The sequence below is a fragment of the Acomys russatus genome, chromosome 28, assembly GCF_903995435.1.
Source record: "Acomys russatus chromosome 28, mAcoRus1.1, whole genome shotgun sequence".
NCBI classification, from domain to species: domain Eukaryota; kingdom Metazoa; phylum Chordata; class Mammalia; order Rodentia; family Muridae; genus Acomys; species Acomys russatus.
This window is the reverse complement of record NC_067164.1, coordinates 631,816-649,105: the sequence shown is the minus strand read 5'-3', so window position 1 is coordinate 649,105 and position 17,290 is coordinate 631,816.

The window sequence follows — 17,290 nt, the reverse complement described above, 5'->3', positions numbered from 1 at the left end:
GGGTTACAGATTGCTCCCAATAAAAACACAAAGAGGAGATTCTACTAATTATCCAGGGTAGGCTCAATTTTCTTAACAAATATTTCTTCTTCTTAACAAATATATTTTATTTTTATTATATTTTATATTTTATTACGAACTTATTAACAGAGCGTACGTCACTTATATCCCGACTAACCTAAGCAATAAGAAAAGAAGATTAAAGAATACAATAACAAAACGGTAGGGATATCAGTTCATTCCTCAGTTTTTTCTGTAACCCAATGTCTCTCAGCTGCAATACAAAAGAGAGAAGCAGGGGACTAAGCCATGGGTAGCAGTCAAGGAAGATCAGGGGGAAGAAGCTGGAGCAGAGGAAAGCTACACAGTGCAAGCATCACTGGGGTGTTGGCTGGGAGTAAGACAAAATAACATAGAAGGTTAAGAATACATTTAAACTGCTCAAGATCGTGTTGTGAGGCTTACTTTTAAATAAATATAAAAGAGTCTCAATAACTTGTGTGATAGCTGGGTTAAAAAATAAGCTAGAGAAACAACCACTTTTTATAGAAGTAACTTCAACACATCCTATTCTCTTTCTGTCTCTCATCAGAAAAGAACAGGCTTCTAAAATATAACAACCAAACAGGACAAAATAAAATATAATAAGATGAAACAAAAAACTCTCACATTAAAGTTAGACTAGGCAAACTAACGGAAGGAAAAGATACTCAAGAAAAGGTACAAGAATCAGAGACCCGCATCTTCACACACTCAGGAGTCCCACAAAGGAAACTATGGTGAAAGCTGTAATGCACACGCAGAGCCCTGGAGCAGAGCTGCATCCGCCTGTGCTCGCTGCTGAAGTCTCTGTTAGTCCATGTGGCCTTTGCTCGGTTGATTTAGAGGGTCTTGTTCTTCTAGTGATTTCCATCCCCTTTGGCTCTATATCCTTTCTGCCTCCTTCCTCTTCTGTGGAGTTCCCTGACTTCTGAGGAGAGGGATTTGATGGAGACATCCCATTTGGAGCCGCCATGTATTCCAAGGTCTCACTCTTTGCATAGTACCTGGCTGTGGGTCTCTGTATATGCTCCCATCTACTGAAGGAGGAAGTTTCTCTGGTGATGGCTGAATAGGCCCGGATCTATAGGGATAGCAGAGTGTCATTAGGAGTCATTTGTTTGGTTTTACCCCAGGTCTCTGGGCTATCTAGTCTCTGGTTCTAGCTGCCTCTTCCTGCATTCCCTTCCTCAGCCCCACCTCCTCAGCCCTCTTCACCTGACCCTGCTCCTGTCCCACTTGTCCTCACTCACTTACATAATCTATTATACTTTCCCCTCCCAGGGAGATCAATGTGTTCCCCCACCGCACCCCCAGTCCCTTCCTCTATACCTAATCTCTCTGGTACTATAGATTGTAGGTTGGTTAGCATTTATTTAATGGCTCACATCCATGTAGAAGTGAATACATACCGTATTTATATTTCTGGGTCTGGGTTACCTCACTCAGAATGTTTTTTTTTCCCAGTTCTATTCATTTGCCTATATATTTCATGATGTCATTTTTTAAAACATCTGAATAATACGCTACTGTACAAATGTACTACATTTTCTTAATCCATTCTTCTGTTGAGGGACATCTAAGTAGTTTCTAGTTTGTGGCTGTTATGAATAGAGCAGCAATGAACATGGTTGAGCAAGTGTCATTGCGGTAGCATTGAAGAAGCATCCTTTGGGTATATGCCCAAGAGTGTTATAGCTGGGTCTTGAGATAGACTGATTTCCAACTTTCTGAGGAACTGCCATCCTGATTTTCTTAGCAGCTGTACGAGTTTGCACTCCCACCAGACTGACAAACTCACAAGACACATTTAATCTAGCGCCAGGTTTTTGTTGTTGTTTTGTAGAAAGACATATGCCAGCCTCTCATCTCTGTGAATGTCCACCCAGTCTCCATGAGGCCAACCAACTTTGCCCTCACCTGTCCAGAGAGCATGCATAATTATTGGAGTTGGAAACATGGTAGTGGGGTTCACCCTGATGCTAGCACTCCTCTTCCTTAGTTTCCATGCTTGTAGGAATGCCATGTAGGCTGACAGTTCACTGGCCTCCACCCTTCTGTTATCTAACACTTCTTAGGATCCACCATGTACACAACAAATATGTGGTTTGGAACCCAGCATTACAATTTTATCTTATCTTGGATCACTTACAAAGGGGTGGTTCTGAGAGAAAGCAAACTTAAAAGTCTCCCTTGGTAAGTTCTGGGTCTTAGAGAAAACATGTATTGGCTTGCTATGTTATCCTTGACTCCCACATACATAACACAGAGCTGGGAATGTAGCTCAGAAAAACAGCACACACTTTTCATGTATGAAGTCTTCTGTTCAATTCCTAGCACTGAAGAAGACTAAAAACACTTTTATATTTAAATGTATGAACTTTATTCATATAATATATTTTAATCATATTTTTCCCTCCTACAACTTCTCCCAGATGTTCTCCACTTCCCTACCCACTCCTCATTCAACTTGACATCTCTTTCTTTCTAAAATAAATAAGAAAACAACAAAAGCGAAAAACAAACTAAAAACCAGAAAATCAATAAGACAAAAAAACCTTAAAGCAAAAATTCCACTCAAAAAACTTGGTATCCATTTTATTTTTGTTGGCCAAATATTCTTGGGCATTGGGCCTGCCCAAGAGTGTTGGTTGACACTTCACTGGAGAAAATTAATTTTCCCTTTTCCAAAAGGTATATATTGCAAATAACTTCTTGGCTATGGACAGGACTTTGTGTCTGTGGAAGCTTGAATGAAAACAGCACCCATAGGCTCATAGAGTGTGTCACTGGGGGTGGGCTTTGAGGTTTCAAGTTAAGCCATATCTACTGTCTCTCTCTTCCTGCTCCCTGCCAATCCAGATGTAGCACGCTCATCTCCTTCTCCAGCACCATGTCTGCCTGCGTGCTGCCATGCTTCCCACCATGATGATAATAGACTAAACCTCTGAACCTGTAAGCCAGCCCCAGTTAAATGTTTTCCTTTATAAGAGATGTTGTGGTCATGGTGTCCCTTCACAGCAATAAAACCCTAACTAAGACAGTGTCCATTTTCCCTTCTTAGTGATGGGACCACATTTGGCTTGAACCTGTGCAGGTCTTGTGCATGCTGTCACAGTCTCTGTGAGTTAACATGCGCATCAGTCCTGTTGTGGGCAGAAGCAGACACACTAGCTGAGGGAAGGGCAGTACCTGCTGCCTCGAGCAGAAGGAGGGAAAAGCAATGCCCCCTGTGTTAGCTGGCTTGAGGTGCGGTTTTCCTTTCCTATTAACCCCAGTTTTCCGTGGAGTCTGCTGGGATCATGGGCACAATGTTCAAATGGATTTTGGTGCATGTCCGGGAAGCATATAGGGTGTAATTTACATCTGTGATTATATATATATGTGTGTGTATATATATCACATATAAACATGCAGAAGCCTGGGAGGCAGAAGAATACCCAAGAACATGTACTAGAAATGTGGCTCAGCAGTAAAGAGTACTGGCTGCTCTTTCAGAGGACCTGGGTTCGGTTCCCAGCAGCCACAGGGAAGTCCATGGCCATCCTTAATTTCAGTTCCAGAGGATCCAATGCTCTCTTTTGACCTCCAGGGGCATTATACTCATGTGGTGCACATACATATCTGCAACAAACACTCAAACACATACAACAATAAATGTATCCTTTAGAAGGGTATCTAAGAACATACCCAGCCTTCCCCCACACAACATATAAAATTCATGGCTTGAGGTATCGCTCAGCACAGAGCACTTGCCTAGTGTGTTCAAGGCCCTGGGTTCTATCTGTCCTTGGCACAGGAAGGGACCGCTGTCTAAACCGTGAAAAAGACTTGGGGTAAATGTCAGGGGTGTGGTTACTACACCGGCAATGGGCAAGGGCTGTTTTGGATAATTTAGCTAGACTTTTGAAGGGGGGTGGGGAAGCTTTGCTACTATTTGAGCTACTTTCCACAGGCCTGGATAGTTGAGAGAATCAAGGAGTTCGTGTTCGGGTGACAGCTGCATTTGTGGAATAATCAAAATAGAAATGATAACCAGCGCAGAGAAGGTTGTTAACAGAAAGAAGCGCATAAGCCACACATTCAGGGAAGCAGAGAAAGCATAGACCAGGGCTTGGGCAGGGCGAGTTCCTTGAGCCATTCTTCGGGAAGAATTTCTTTACTTCTTTTTCAGGGAGGAAACTGGAGAAGCTAGAAACACACACACACACACACACACACTCTCTCTCTCTCACACACACACACACACACACACACACACACACTCACACACGATTGGTGCAGATTCCCAACATTCTATGTAGGAGGTATAACCCTGATTTTTTTTTTTTGGATCATATCAAATCTCATCCTGTCTTTCCTTACTGTGCCTGGTGAGAAACGTCTTTGTGAGAAGATGGTATCCCTGTTTCCTTAGGGAAATATAAGAATCTCCAAGACTTTGCATGGACAACAGAGCTCAGTGCCAGGTGAAGGCTGTCCCAGGACCAATGTGTGCTATTGTTTCATTGTTGACCAGGTAGGTATAGGTATCTCTGGTATTCTGTTACTGTCATGCATTTAGAGTCTCCTTGGAGGGAGCCTCCAAAGGACAGTGGTTTCAGTCGGTAGGATGCTGGTTTCTGCTCTCTGCAAAGATGCCTTCTTCAGTGTTCAGCCGCTCTGCAGGGTTCAGAGCAGCTTCCCATTTCTAGAGTAAGAAAGATTATCTTGGTATCGCTTTGAATGATTATGGAGATTTTATTTAAGATGATTGCAATGGAGGTCGAGACAATTTCAGTGGGGAGAGAGATTGAACACAGCTTTGAATACAGTAAACATAGCTGTGGACAGATAGCAGAGCCCCCATTCCATGACACCCTTCTACCCCACCCCCTACCCCCATCAGCGGTACCAAAGTTTCTGAAAGGGGAAATCAAGGGCCAAGGGACCCTTGCTAGACTGGATTAACCAGAGAGTCATCTTTTGGCTAGATAAGGATTAGGATAAGAATTTTAATATTCTGTGCGGTGGTGAGAAATTTGATCAGATATCTTGGGTGGGGAAGTTGTTGTTAAACTAACTGATTAGCTGGGTTTAGGAAAAAGAGCTCAGGAAAGGCAGGCTACAACTGGGCCAAAAGACAAATGTTAGTCACCACCCATGACATTACCTGCTCGCCTCAGGAAGTCAGGTGCTTGCAGGTGTGTGGCTCCATGTCAATGGAGCACCTCCTTCCCTCCGAATATTTTGTGGCATTCAGACTAATTGCTCTAATTTGACTTAAATTTCATCCTGGGTAATATGGGTGTGATGTTAGTAGCCCAGTCTTGGAGTGTCCTAATTCTTTATTCCCACAGAAAAGCAAAAGCAAACAAAAGTGCTTGCTTTTCCTTGAACAGTACTGTTTTGCATTCTTTTCTTGCGTCTGCTTTGAGCTAAGTTTCCATGGAAAAATCTTTCCAATACTAACAACCTTCAGGTACGTTGAAAGTCTTTTCAAGGCTTCTGAAGGGTGGTGGTGGTGGTGGTGGTGGTGGTGGTGGTGGTGGTGGTGGTGGTGGTGTGTGTGTGTGTGTGTGTGTGTGTTGAGGCAAGGGGCAGATTTCCCAGTTCCTCCTGGAGAACTGACTTTATTCTGAGTCTTGTTTCTCCAGAACCTAAGATTCTTGTCACCCTGCATTCATTGTCTCATCAGTTTTCATGCTTGAGGATGCAATTTGTTGGAGTGATAACAACCTCAACCTATAGATGTCTACAGCAGTCCTGCCTCAGGAGTGGGATTATTGTTTTATCGATCTCTTAAGGACAGTAGTTTATTAATTTATTTTTTATTTTATGCGTATGAATGTGCTGCCTGTATGTGTGACTGTGCACCCAGATGTACAGTGCTTGTAGAGGCCAGAAAAGGGCATAGGATCCCCTGGAACTGTAGTGAGCTACTTTGTGGGTGCTGGGATCTGAACTTGGGTCTTTGTAAGAGCAGCAAGCTCTCTTAGCCATGGAGCCATCACTACAGCCCACTATGTAAAGATCAATATTCCTGTGACCCACAACTTTCCCTTGAGATCCAGCCTCCACCCAACCTCCTAAATATCAACATTCCTGTGACCCACAACCCCCACTTCCCTTTATAAGTCCATTGCCCTTGAAGCTCGGGGTCACTTTCCTATCATGCTGCATCAGGAAGGATTGTGATCCGAGGCTCAAGCTTTGTAATACAGGACCCTGTGTGTGTTACATCAGTATCAAGTCCTGGTGGTCTTTTTTGGGGGGTCTCACAATCTGCGTGATTTCGGTATTACACTGGGCGATCTCAGTAGAACACTACTTTCAGAACAGGAAGTGACATCAAACAGAAGAAAACAAAAGTGCGGTTCCGACAGGCATTCTTGGTTATCGACCTTAGGAAGAAGGTGAGCGTAGCAGGTGGTAGGAAGAAAGTAGCGATGCACATTAAAACATGTGACTGACGGTCCACAGCTCCTTCACACACAACAAAGAGCTGTACAACTCAGAATGGTGATGATGCTGAGGTAGAAAAGATGCTAAACTCTGTCTGTGAAGCTCAGCTTGGGGGAGTCTCCGTTTCTACTTCTCCTAGAAAACAGATGGACTTTGTAGTCTCCTATCTTGTGTCAATACTTAACACCATCCTGGAGGAGAGACCATATTTGCATTTTTGTTCTCTGAGACAGGGTTTCTCTGTGTAGCTCTGGCTGTCCTAGGACTGGCCCTGTAGACCAGGCTGGCCTTAAACTCACAGTGATCTGCCTGCTTCTGTCTTCCAAGTCCTAGGATTAAGGCTGAGAGAACATATTTGGCCCAGCATCTCCATCAATCCTGGGCTCCTCTGATTGGATGAGATGCCCCTGTCCACCTGGAACACAGCTGCATAACCAGGTATCTGCAGGGCTTTGTGTGGTTTAACCCGGGCCACACAATCCCTTAAGAGTCAGGAATGGTGTCCACTCACATGGAAAGCCATTCATCTTGAAAACAGGATTTGAGCATTGTTGGAAGGAGCAGAGAATCAGAACAGTAGATCTGAGATCATTGTTAGCACAGATTTGACAGTCTGGTCAATCACCCTCCCTTGATTTTCTATACACTGCTTTAAAACATAGCTCTACTTTGAATAGCCACTCCCTTCTTTTCTTGCACAGTTACGAAGGTGTGTGTGTGTGCGTGCGTGCATGAGTGTGTGCATACATGCGTGTGTGTTATGTGTTATTCACTCTCTGCAAGGATTTTGTCTGTCTATTTGCCTGTATCACAGAACCCAGAATAAAGTGAGGAAAGAAACATTCACAGGATAATACGAAGAAACAGGAGTAATGGGTCATCTTCTGGAAAGGGGAGCTGGGCTGGTACACATCATTCCTCCGGAGAATCTGGGTTAAATCATTATTTTTGTGTACAGTTGTGGGTTACTATACTATCTGAGTCTTTGTTGGGGCATATATCTTGCTTTTTTTTTTTTTCAGAATAATTCTATTTATATACAATTTTCTGGATTCTAATTTCCATTTTTAAATGGAAAGAAACACATTATTTTAGGAACTGAGATTGGATTAATCTACAAAAGCCAGTGGGATCTATCCATGGGTTATGAATGAGTACCTTGTGTGTAGATAAGCACTGTCTTGAGGAAGCAGAATACTGTTACATGCTCACAGGGGATGGGGTTTCTCTCTTTTCTTAAGTGTGCTGACAACTTATTGCTTCTTTATTCTGTATATAGCTGCTCTGGTTTCCCTAATGTGCCCCTACTAGCTGGTAGGGCTGGTAAACAAGATATTTTAGCCTGTAACTTAAGGGCATCAAGGAGAATGCTTTCCTTAGGTAAAATGGGCATGTTTCAGATCCCCTCCTTTTCCTTCTGTCCCCACCCAACCCATAATGTAAGTGTTGAGAAGATAAGCATGGTTTTAGCCTAGGTTGCATGAAAACACTTAACAGCTGATTTACCAGAGGTGCAGATTGGTTGGAATGAATGCTGCCTGCTCAGACTAACTCAACCTACAAAGTGCACTGTGGCTATCAACCCTGGCCAGGTAGGTGACCTTGCCATGGCGAGGAGAAGGAAAAGGGAAGTTTATATGGGACCAGTGGCCCCTGGCACCCATGGGCTCACAATAACATTCTTATCTGCCTGTTTGCCTTTTAGTAGTTGGTGGCTTGAGTTGGCTGGTCTCTTGACCTGGCCTGGCCACAGAATTTCTTTCTTCCTAGATGACAAAGACGTCACCACAGCTCTTTTAGACCAGGGTTTGCTGGAGACTGTAGGTCACCTTGCCCTTGAATGGTTGCCGTTTATGGTTCTCAAACCCTGTTGCTCAGGGAGTCCATGCTGAGCACAGACAGGAAGGTCTGGGTTGTGTGCATACCACTTGGGGACTGAAAATAGCTCACTGAAACAGAGAATCCACATTCCAGCCCCTGCCTCGACCTCCTGCTTAGTCAGCCTGTGCTCAGAGTTTAACTCAGAGTCCAGCAGTGGCTGTGAGGTGACCTACCCATCGAGAATCCACACAGATATCACAGCACACGTCTCTTTTGCCCCCTTTCTCCTGGTCCACCAGCCCTCCTAACTCTGCAGGGTCTTCAACCTATTAAAGATCTGATCCTTGGTCTACCCACAAACCACTGCGCCAGAAGATGTGACCCTTTCACTTCCTCTTCCTCATGTGGTACTTTCTCAAAAGATGCATCGAGGGCTTCTCAAAAATACTGCTGTCTCTGTTGCATCTTTTCATGCACCTTCTAGTGGTTGCCAAACCTTGCTGTTTTTGCAACATGCCCCACCCCCCCATCTCCGATTCCCATGAGTTCGGCTTGTCATTCACTGATGATTAGAATCGTTTGGGGACACTTTGAAAACACCCAGTACTCACAGTATGCCACATCCCAACTAATCAAAATCCCTAAGGTAGGATTTAGTTTTCAAAAATCAACTGTAATCCTTCCTGTCTCTTATAGAAGACTACAGCAACCCATTTTCTTCATTCTCTTGCATCAAGATGTGCACAAGAAAATGTTCCACATGACATACCTGACAGTGCCTGAAAACATTTTTGTGGCGGGGGGGGGGGGGGTGTGCAGAGCGCTTTCTACCTGGGACATGGCTTTGAAGTATTGAGGTCTGGTTCCCATTGAGAACTGTGAGGAGACAGATAACAATAAAGACCTAGATATAAGATTGCCAAATAAGATATGGCACGCTGAGCAGGTAAGAATTTCAGAAAGCCTTGAATGGTGGCACACGCCTTATATCTTAGTCCTTAAAAGAGGCAAAGGCAGTCAGATCTTCGTGAGTTCAAGATCAGCCTGGTCTACATAGTGAGTTCCAGGCCAACCAGAGCTACAAAGTGAGACCCTGTCTCAAAACAACCACACACAAAAAATTATATTAGAAAAACAAATAATTTTAGTGTCATTAGTCACTCCCAAGTTTGTCACTTCCACGAATTTATGTACTCTTGTATTGTTCCTTCTTACGTTCTAACAAAATAGCAAGGCCAGCTGGGCGTGGTGGCTCATGCCTTTAATCCCAGCACTCGGGAGGCAGAGAGGCAGGCGGATCGAGGCTAGCATGGTCTACAAAGCAAGTCCAGGACAGCCAAGGCTACACAGAGAAACAGTGTCTCAAAAAACAAAACAAAACAAAAACAAAATAGCAAAGCAGATTATTTTACAAAGGGAAAGAGGTTTATTTCATTCTTAGTTTTAGAAGCAGAAAGTCAAATATTAATCTTTTCCTTTGGTTTAGCCTCTGGTGAGGCTCTGTGGGCTGAGTTGAGACATGGTGATAATGTTATGGCAAGAAAGGAGAGGTGGGGGGGCATTCATGGTCTTCATAGCAACCCTTTCTGAGAACTAATGGGGTTCTCTTGAGAACTATCCTAATTCCTTGCCAGGGTGATGACCCAATGATTCCAAGACAGTCTACCAGGTCTAGTCCATTTAAGGTGCCATAGCTCCTCTCTATAGCACCATACTGGAGACCAGTTCCCAACACATGAACCCTTGGAGGGCAAACCAGATTCAAACCAGAAAGCCTCCTGGCCCAAATGAGTTCAGACCTTGAAACCATTGATACCATCTCTACAACAGGAGTTTACGTCGTCGGAAATGGTCTGTGGGTTAACGATGAGGATTTCTGGGACACTGGGTCTGAAAATAACTTGAGAAATAAAACAAAGAGACTTTCTTTGGGTTTAATCAAGAGTCTGAGGTTTGCAGATTTGAAGATCAAACTGTCATCAAAGAAAACAGAACTCAGGCTTTCTCAACATCCTGCACAGGTGTGGGACAGAAGAGAATGGGGAAGTGGCTGGACTCAGAAGCAACCATAAAAGCTGGAGTCAATAGATGGAAGCCAGCCAGGCTGCTCCACCTCTATGTGGCGGGTGGGGAGGCGCTGTGATGAACAAATATGTGATAAGAGGTGGGAAAGATAGAAAACCAGAGTGGTACCTGGGCTGTGGAGAGAGGCAGGACTAGAGATGCAAAGGTGGTGACAGGCGAGAGAAGCCTGAGGTCAGCATGTTGAATTGCCCAGCGGGGTTGGTGGAGTGGTGTACAGCAACCTGGAGCTTATGCAGATGCAGACTCAGCTCCCCATTACACACACACACACACACACACACACACACACACACACACACACACACACATCACATACACACACACACATGCACCCACACATCACACACACACACACACGCACCCACACATCACACACACACACATACCACACATGCACACACACACATGCACACACATGCACACACACACAAACACCACACACGCACACACACACAAACACCACACATGCACACACACACACCACACACACACTTGCACACACATGCACACACACCACATACACACACATGCATACACTCACACACCACACATACACACGCACACGCGCGCGCGCACACACACACACACACACACACACACACACACACACACACACACATTCTGCCTAGCCAAGGGAGGCTCCCTAGAGGCAGCCCACTCCCTTTTGCTGATAAACGGATGTATCCCTGGTTTAGGCAAAGCCCCAAGGATTTTTGCCTCAAGACTGCTTATTGTTGCCATACTGCCTTCCTGTGCCTGTCTCATATGCCTGGCATAATGCACTGAGCTTGAATAGACCCCCCACTGCCTATTGCATAATATTTTTGCTCCATAGGTGCTACTCTTTCTGTTGGGCAGATTTCCCACAGGTCAACTTTATAATTCCTGATAATGGTTCCTGAATTGATTCAGGTAATTAAAAAACCCTCCTGCCATATAGCAAAAGCTGTTAGGAGCTCTTTAAACCTCCCTGTGAATTATACCAAGAAGGAAAACAAGATTGAAACATATTAATAATCAAGGAAATACATTCATTCTAGGTGTATCCCAAGGATAAGGCCCAGGTATACACCAGGATAAGAAAGACCATAGAAACAGAGAGTAAATGGTTATCTATGTAAAACAAGACAGACACCTGTTTCTTAGAAAAACCTTAACATAAAAAACTCCTGCTTTGAGGCAGACACACTAGCACATGCCTTTAATCCCAGCACTCAGGAGGCAGAGGCAGGCAGATTGCTGTGAGTTTGAGGCTAGCCTGGTCTACAAAGGGAGTCCAGGACAGGCAAGGCTACACAGAGAGACCCTGTCTCAAAAAACCAAAAACAAAAACAAAAACCAAAACCAAAAAACTCCTGCTTTGAACACATAACATACATTTGAAATAAGAAAAAGATAAAACCTCTGCTTTGAACTCAGAATGAGCATATAGATAAAACCACTGTTTTAAAACTTATAATAAAACCATCTAGTTAGAAATGGGCCTAATGAAAGAACAGAGTCAATACTTCTACTGTAACTCCCTTTTAAGGTGATGCTTGTCTATATTTTTTGAATAAAATAATTTTTCATAGATAATATAAAAACTCAGGACAGATATAAGTTGTTGGCTGATGGGAATTTTCCTCCATTCACCATCCACCAAATATGTGTCTGTCTGTCTTAATGTAAGTTTATGAATGATCTATGGGAGCTCCCTATGTTTGTGGGAATGTATGGTTTTTCAGTTTCTTTCTTTTCATAGCAACCAGAGGCCCGGAATAGCAAGGCTACCAGCTTGAGAGTCGAAGAGCTAAATTACAGCAGCCAGAGCGATCAGCCTGGCAGTTAAGGGCTACAAAAGTTCAGAGTTTCTTGCTGTGACCAATGGCCCTAAATAGTCTGAAAGTTCAAGAGTTAAAGTACAGAGAGAAACACTAGAAGCAACCATCCCCTAGCCCCAATAGGCGGAGAGTAAAAGCCTGGACCCTCTTTCTCCTGCCGACTCGTCTGTTCCACCTCAGCAGCCCCTGGATCCTGAGGCTGTAAAGCCTCGTTTTTTTTTTTTTTTTTAAAGAGCACACAGTTTCAAAGGTTTGGCCCATTATTTTCATGGCAGTGAGCATGGTGGCATGCAAGCAGAAGTAGGTGAGAGTTCTACGTCTGTATCTGCAGGCAGCAGGAAAAAGAGAGACTTCGGGCTTGGCTTTTGAAAACCTCATAGACATCTTTCAGTGACGCACTTCCTCCAAAAAGGCTACACCTCCCAATCCTTTCAAATAGCGCCACTTCCTGGTGACCTAGCACTCACATCCTTGAGCCTATGGGAGCCGGTCTCAATCAAACCTCCACCGTGTGCAAGGTGTTTGAGCCCTTCCAAGACATGCTGAGCTACATGCTTGTGAGAGGAGATAAATGATCCCTAGTTCCGTGAGCCATAAATCTCGTGTTTAATTACCCAGAGTTAAGTCAACTCAGAAATGATACATCTCTGTTGACTTTTTGTGTGGTAGTTACTGTTTGGTGCACGTCTGCTTAGAAATTTTCATCAAACTTTTACCTATATTAGTGATACTCATAGAATAAAATACCGTCAATGCTGTTCTAGAATCAGGTAGGAAACAAACCTCTGGGTATGTCTTTGGTGGTGGTGGGGGGCGGTGGTGGTGGGGGCGGTGGCGGTGGGTGGCGAGGGTGGTGGGGTGGGGGAGTGGGGGATGGGGAGCCAGAGATGCTTAGTCGATGAGGAAAGACCACCTTGAAGGTAGGCGGCACCATCTCATGGGTTGGGGACCCAGATGGAATAGAAAGAAGAAAAAGAGCCGAGTACCAGCACACAGCACTCTCTGCTTCCGGACTTTGGCGAGACTGTGACCTGTCAGCGCATGCTTCTGCCATCATCTTACCCTCCAACTGTAGGCCAAAAGAAGCACTTCTCCCGTAAGCGGCTCCTGCCAGGCATTTATTCCAGCCGCGAGGAATGTAACTAGAACACTATTCACTATGTACTCACTTCCGGTGGATTGGGCCAAGTGAACCTCCAACTCTGCAAAATGAAGACAGTAGTCCAGACCTCCCAGAGTTGCTAGAATTTCAATAAGGATGACGGTTCGGGGCAACAGGAAGTGGACTTTGTAAAGGTGGAAAATTGGGAAATATAGGCTCACGGTTCCAGCATGGTGGGGTTCTTCAGAGCATGCCTTGTGATGTCCTCCGTGGTAAAGGAAAACAGAACAAAATTCTGGGCGTCTCTTTACAAGACCGCTGATCCCATCACAAGGGTTCCTCTCTCGTTTCATCTTAATTCTCTCCAAATTTTCTGCCTCCAGAAAACATCACACTGGTGAGGGAGGGCTTCATTTGATAACGAACTTGAGGAAAGATGGGGCCACAACAAGCAATTGTACTAGGTCCTCTTTGAAAAATATTAAATAAAATCCTGTGTGTTTACTATGTCACTGGGCCTTGTGTCCCTTCTTAGATGTTGTTAATTGGTCTGTGGTAGTGCCAAAACATGTAGAACAAAACAAAACAAAGTGATAAAATGAAAACAAGATCCATACCTCTTCAGGTATGCGCTACTGGACCACGAGACATCGTAGTGGGCAAAACACTGTGGCCGTGCACTGACTCTGCATTGAGGATTCTTATGAGGTTTACTAAGAGGCTGAATGAAAGGAGAAAGATGTTCCTTCAGGTCCCAGTGACAGACTTGACTCAGCTGTGCCTAGCTAAGTCACCATGTGCCTGAGCTAGTCATTCTGCTACGGAGTCCAAGCTCAGCAGTGCAAAGAGAAGACAATGAAGCCAAAACCAAGGCAGGATGCTGTAGTCTCTGAGACAACATTGTAGCAATGGAGTAGCCAGCGAATTCTCATTAGGGTGCCACATTATGGGCGGAAGTTTATGAAACCTCAAGGGAAAAGCCAGAACTTTGAATATTTTTATAGAGGGCTTGTTACTTTGTGGAGACTGTGGAGACTGCCAGTTGATTTGAGAAATGAGAATCAAGTGAATTTATTAACTAGTCATTCTAATTTTTTGGTACATGTTTCTGCTTAGCAGTCCACTTTGAGCTTTTTAAATCCCTTTGGGGACAGTGGACACACAGATGTGTTGGGTAGAAGTGGTAGCCTGGGAATTGATCAGATCTGTGACGGCAGGTCACGTGTCTGCCTTGTGGGAATGTAGAACTGAACTTGATCCTGTTGGACCAGTTTCTCCATACCTTTTCTTTCCTCTTTTGCTGGAGGCTAATCTTTAGTCAGCAGGTGCTGCCCCGTGAGTGGATACTTTGTGTGTAACTTGACTCATATCTAACTCCCTGAGTCCCGCCTGCTTCTGAGCCAATTTCGTTCCCACAGTGAGACATTGTGCTGGTGTAGCTGGTGCCTGCCTCAGGGAACTTCTGTGCAGTGGCCGGGTCCGGCTCAGGGCTTGTTGAAGAGACAGAAAGGCTGCCTTGTGTGTGCTTACATCTTGGGATGCTGAGAAACAGACTCTCCAAATACTAGGATGCTTTGCTCTCTGTCTCCTCTGTCTCTCTCTGTCTCCTTCTCTCTCTGCATGTATGTGTATGCAAGATGGCTTGGAAGGAATTTAATGCAGTCTCGGTAAGCGAGATAAAATAAAGCTGTTTCACTGTACCCAGAGGAATTTGTGTTGTCTGGTTTCTTCATGTCCTGTTTATTATAATCCACTGTTAACAGTTCCCTGTTAAGGGATAAATTTTCCCTTTTTTTGTTTTGTTTGTTTGTTTTGTTTTGTTTTTCGAGACAGGATCTCTCTGTGTAGCCTTGGGCTGTCCTAGACTCACTTTGTAGACCAGGCTGGCCTCGAACTCACAGCGATTCGCCTGCCTCTGCCTCCTGAGTGCTGGGATTAAAGGTGTGCACTACCACGCCCGGCAAAATTTCCTTTAAAAATATTTATTTATTTTATTTTATGAAAGCCTGTGTATCTGCATGTGCACATGGCTCTCAGAGGTCAGACGAGGGTGTCAGAGTCCCTGTAGTTAAAGTTGTGAGTCATCCAATGTCGATTCTGGGACCCGAACTGAGAGCTCTGATAAGGTGACAATAAGCATTCTTTGTTTTCCGAGACAGGGTTTCTCTGTGTATCCTTGGCCGTACAGGACTCACTTTGTAGATCAGGCTGGCCCCAAACTCACAGTGGATCCACCTGCCTCTGCCTCCCCAGTTCTGGATTAAAGGCCTGTGCCACCACACCCAGCTAATAAGCATTCTTAACTGCGGAGCCATCTTTCCAGCAGCACAAGAGGTCTCTTATTGAAATACCAATTCGTGCAAAACTGTTTCAGGAACATGGTAGTGAAAGCAATAACAAAAGTGAGTTGAGAGACACAGAGCCTGAACTGGAAGGTTCCTCTGCAGGTTTGTGGTGCCAACCTGTTTTGTTAGGGCTAGGCTGTGGGTCTTTGAGGACTTCACAGTTTGGATATTTGGTTGGGGATTTATTAGCATAGGGAGGGGCCACCTTTCAAGACCCAGGAGCTATTCTGGAGGTGTTCTAGGACTTTCTTCATAAACTAATTGACAGGGGTTCTGTGCTGGTTTCTATGGTAAAGGCATTCTGGAAACAGTCTGAAATGTTTAGGGCCAGGTTTAGCTGCATAAGGCTAACTAGCTATGGTAGCTTTGTCATGTAGACACAATGTAAAATCACCTTGGAAGAGAGTTCTAATGTACCATTGGCTAGGTCAGGTTATCCGTGGCTTGTCTGTCAGGGATTTTCTGATGGCTGTAGTTAATGCCGGAAGACTCAGCGTAGAAGCAGGCCCTGGAGAGTGAAGAAAAGTAGTCGAGTGCCGAGCATGCGCAGTCGTTTCGCTCTGCTCTTGATCATCAATCTGAAGTGACTAGATGTGTTAAGTTCTTGCTGCCAGACTCCTCTGGCATGACGAACTATAACGCGGAACTGTGAGCCACAATAAGCCCGTTCTACCCAAGGATACTTTTGCCGGGGTATTTTATCAGAGCAACAGAAATGAAGGTAAGATGTCTCCAACTGGTAGGTACTTAACTAGATCTGAGGACAGAGAATGCGACAGGGCATTCTGTGTACACAGCAATCAGAATATGCCTCCTTCCTTCCACGGTCAACTCGGCTTGCGCAACTCTCCCAGTAAGGCAGCTGCTAGGGCGCACAGACATCAGGGTGAGGAGTAGATCTTCCAATGGCCTGTTGCATATCCTCTGCGTAAAGCTGGCTTGAGGCCTGCTCTCCTCAGCCCAGAGCATACATCTGAGGGAGAGGGAGCAAAGCATCCGAAGGCAGATGTTGAAATAGCTCCTGGGAAGAGTTTTGCTCACAGAAGAGCTGGGCTGGGAATGCTGGGAATCCTGGGAATGCCTTCCCTCCTCCACTGCCCCAGACGTCTACCTATGAAGACTAAGATGTTGCTGGGTCAAAGTTTTCTGTCACTAACCACTTTCAGATGGAGGTTCACTTTCACACCGAAGAGGAAAGGTATTCCACAGTTGTCATCAGAAGAGGTATCTGTGGCTGTCAACACTCTCAAAAGCTTCATGATTTCAACTGGGAAAAATATGTGGTTCATTTATTAAAGTCAACTTTGAGGCTCTTCATAACCTAAGTGTACCTCTGTGTTTGGGGGGGAAGGGGTGTGGTGTATATTTTGTGTGTGGTTCGTGTATGTGTGTGTGTATGTGGTTTGTGTGTGTTGTGTGTGGTGCTTATATGCGTGCTTGTGGTACGTGTGACTGTGTGGTGCATGTGTGTGTGCTTGTGGTACGTGTGACTGTGGTGCATGTGTGCATGGTGCATGTATGTGTGTCTGTGTGTCTCTAGGTTGATGACAGGTTTCTTCCTCTCTCACACTCCACCTTATTTTTTGAGACTGGGACTCTCACTGACCCTGGGGCTTGTTTTGGCTGGCCTG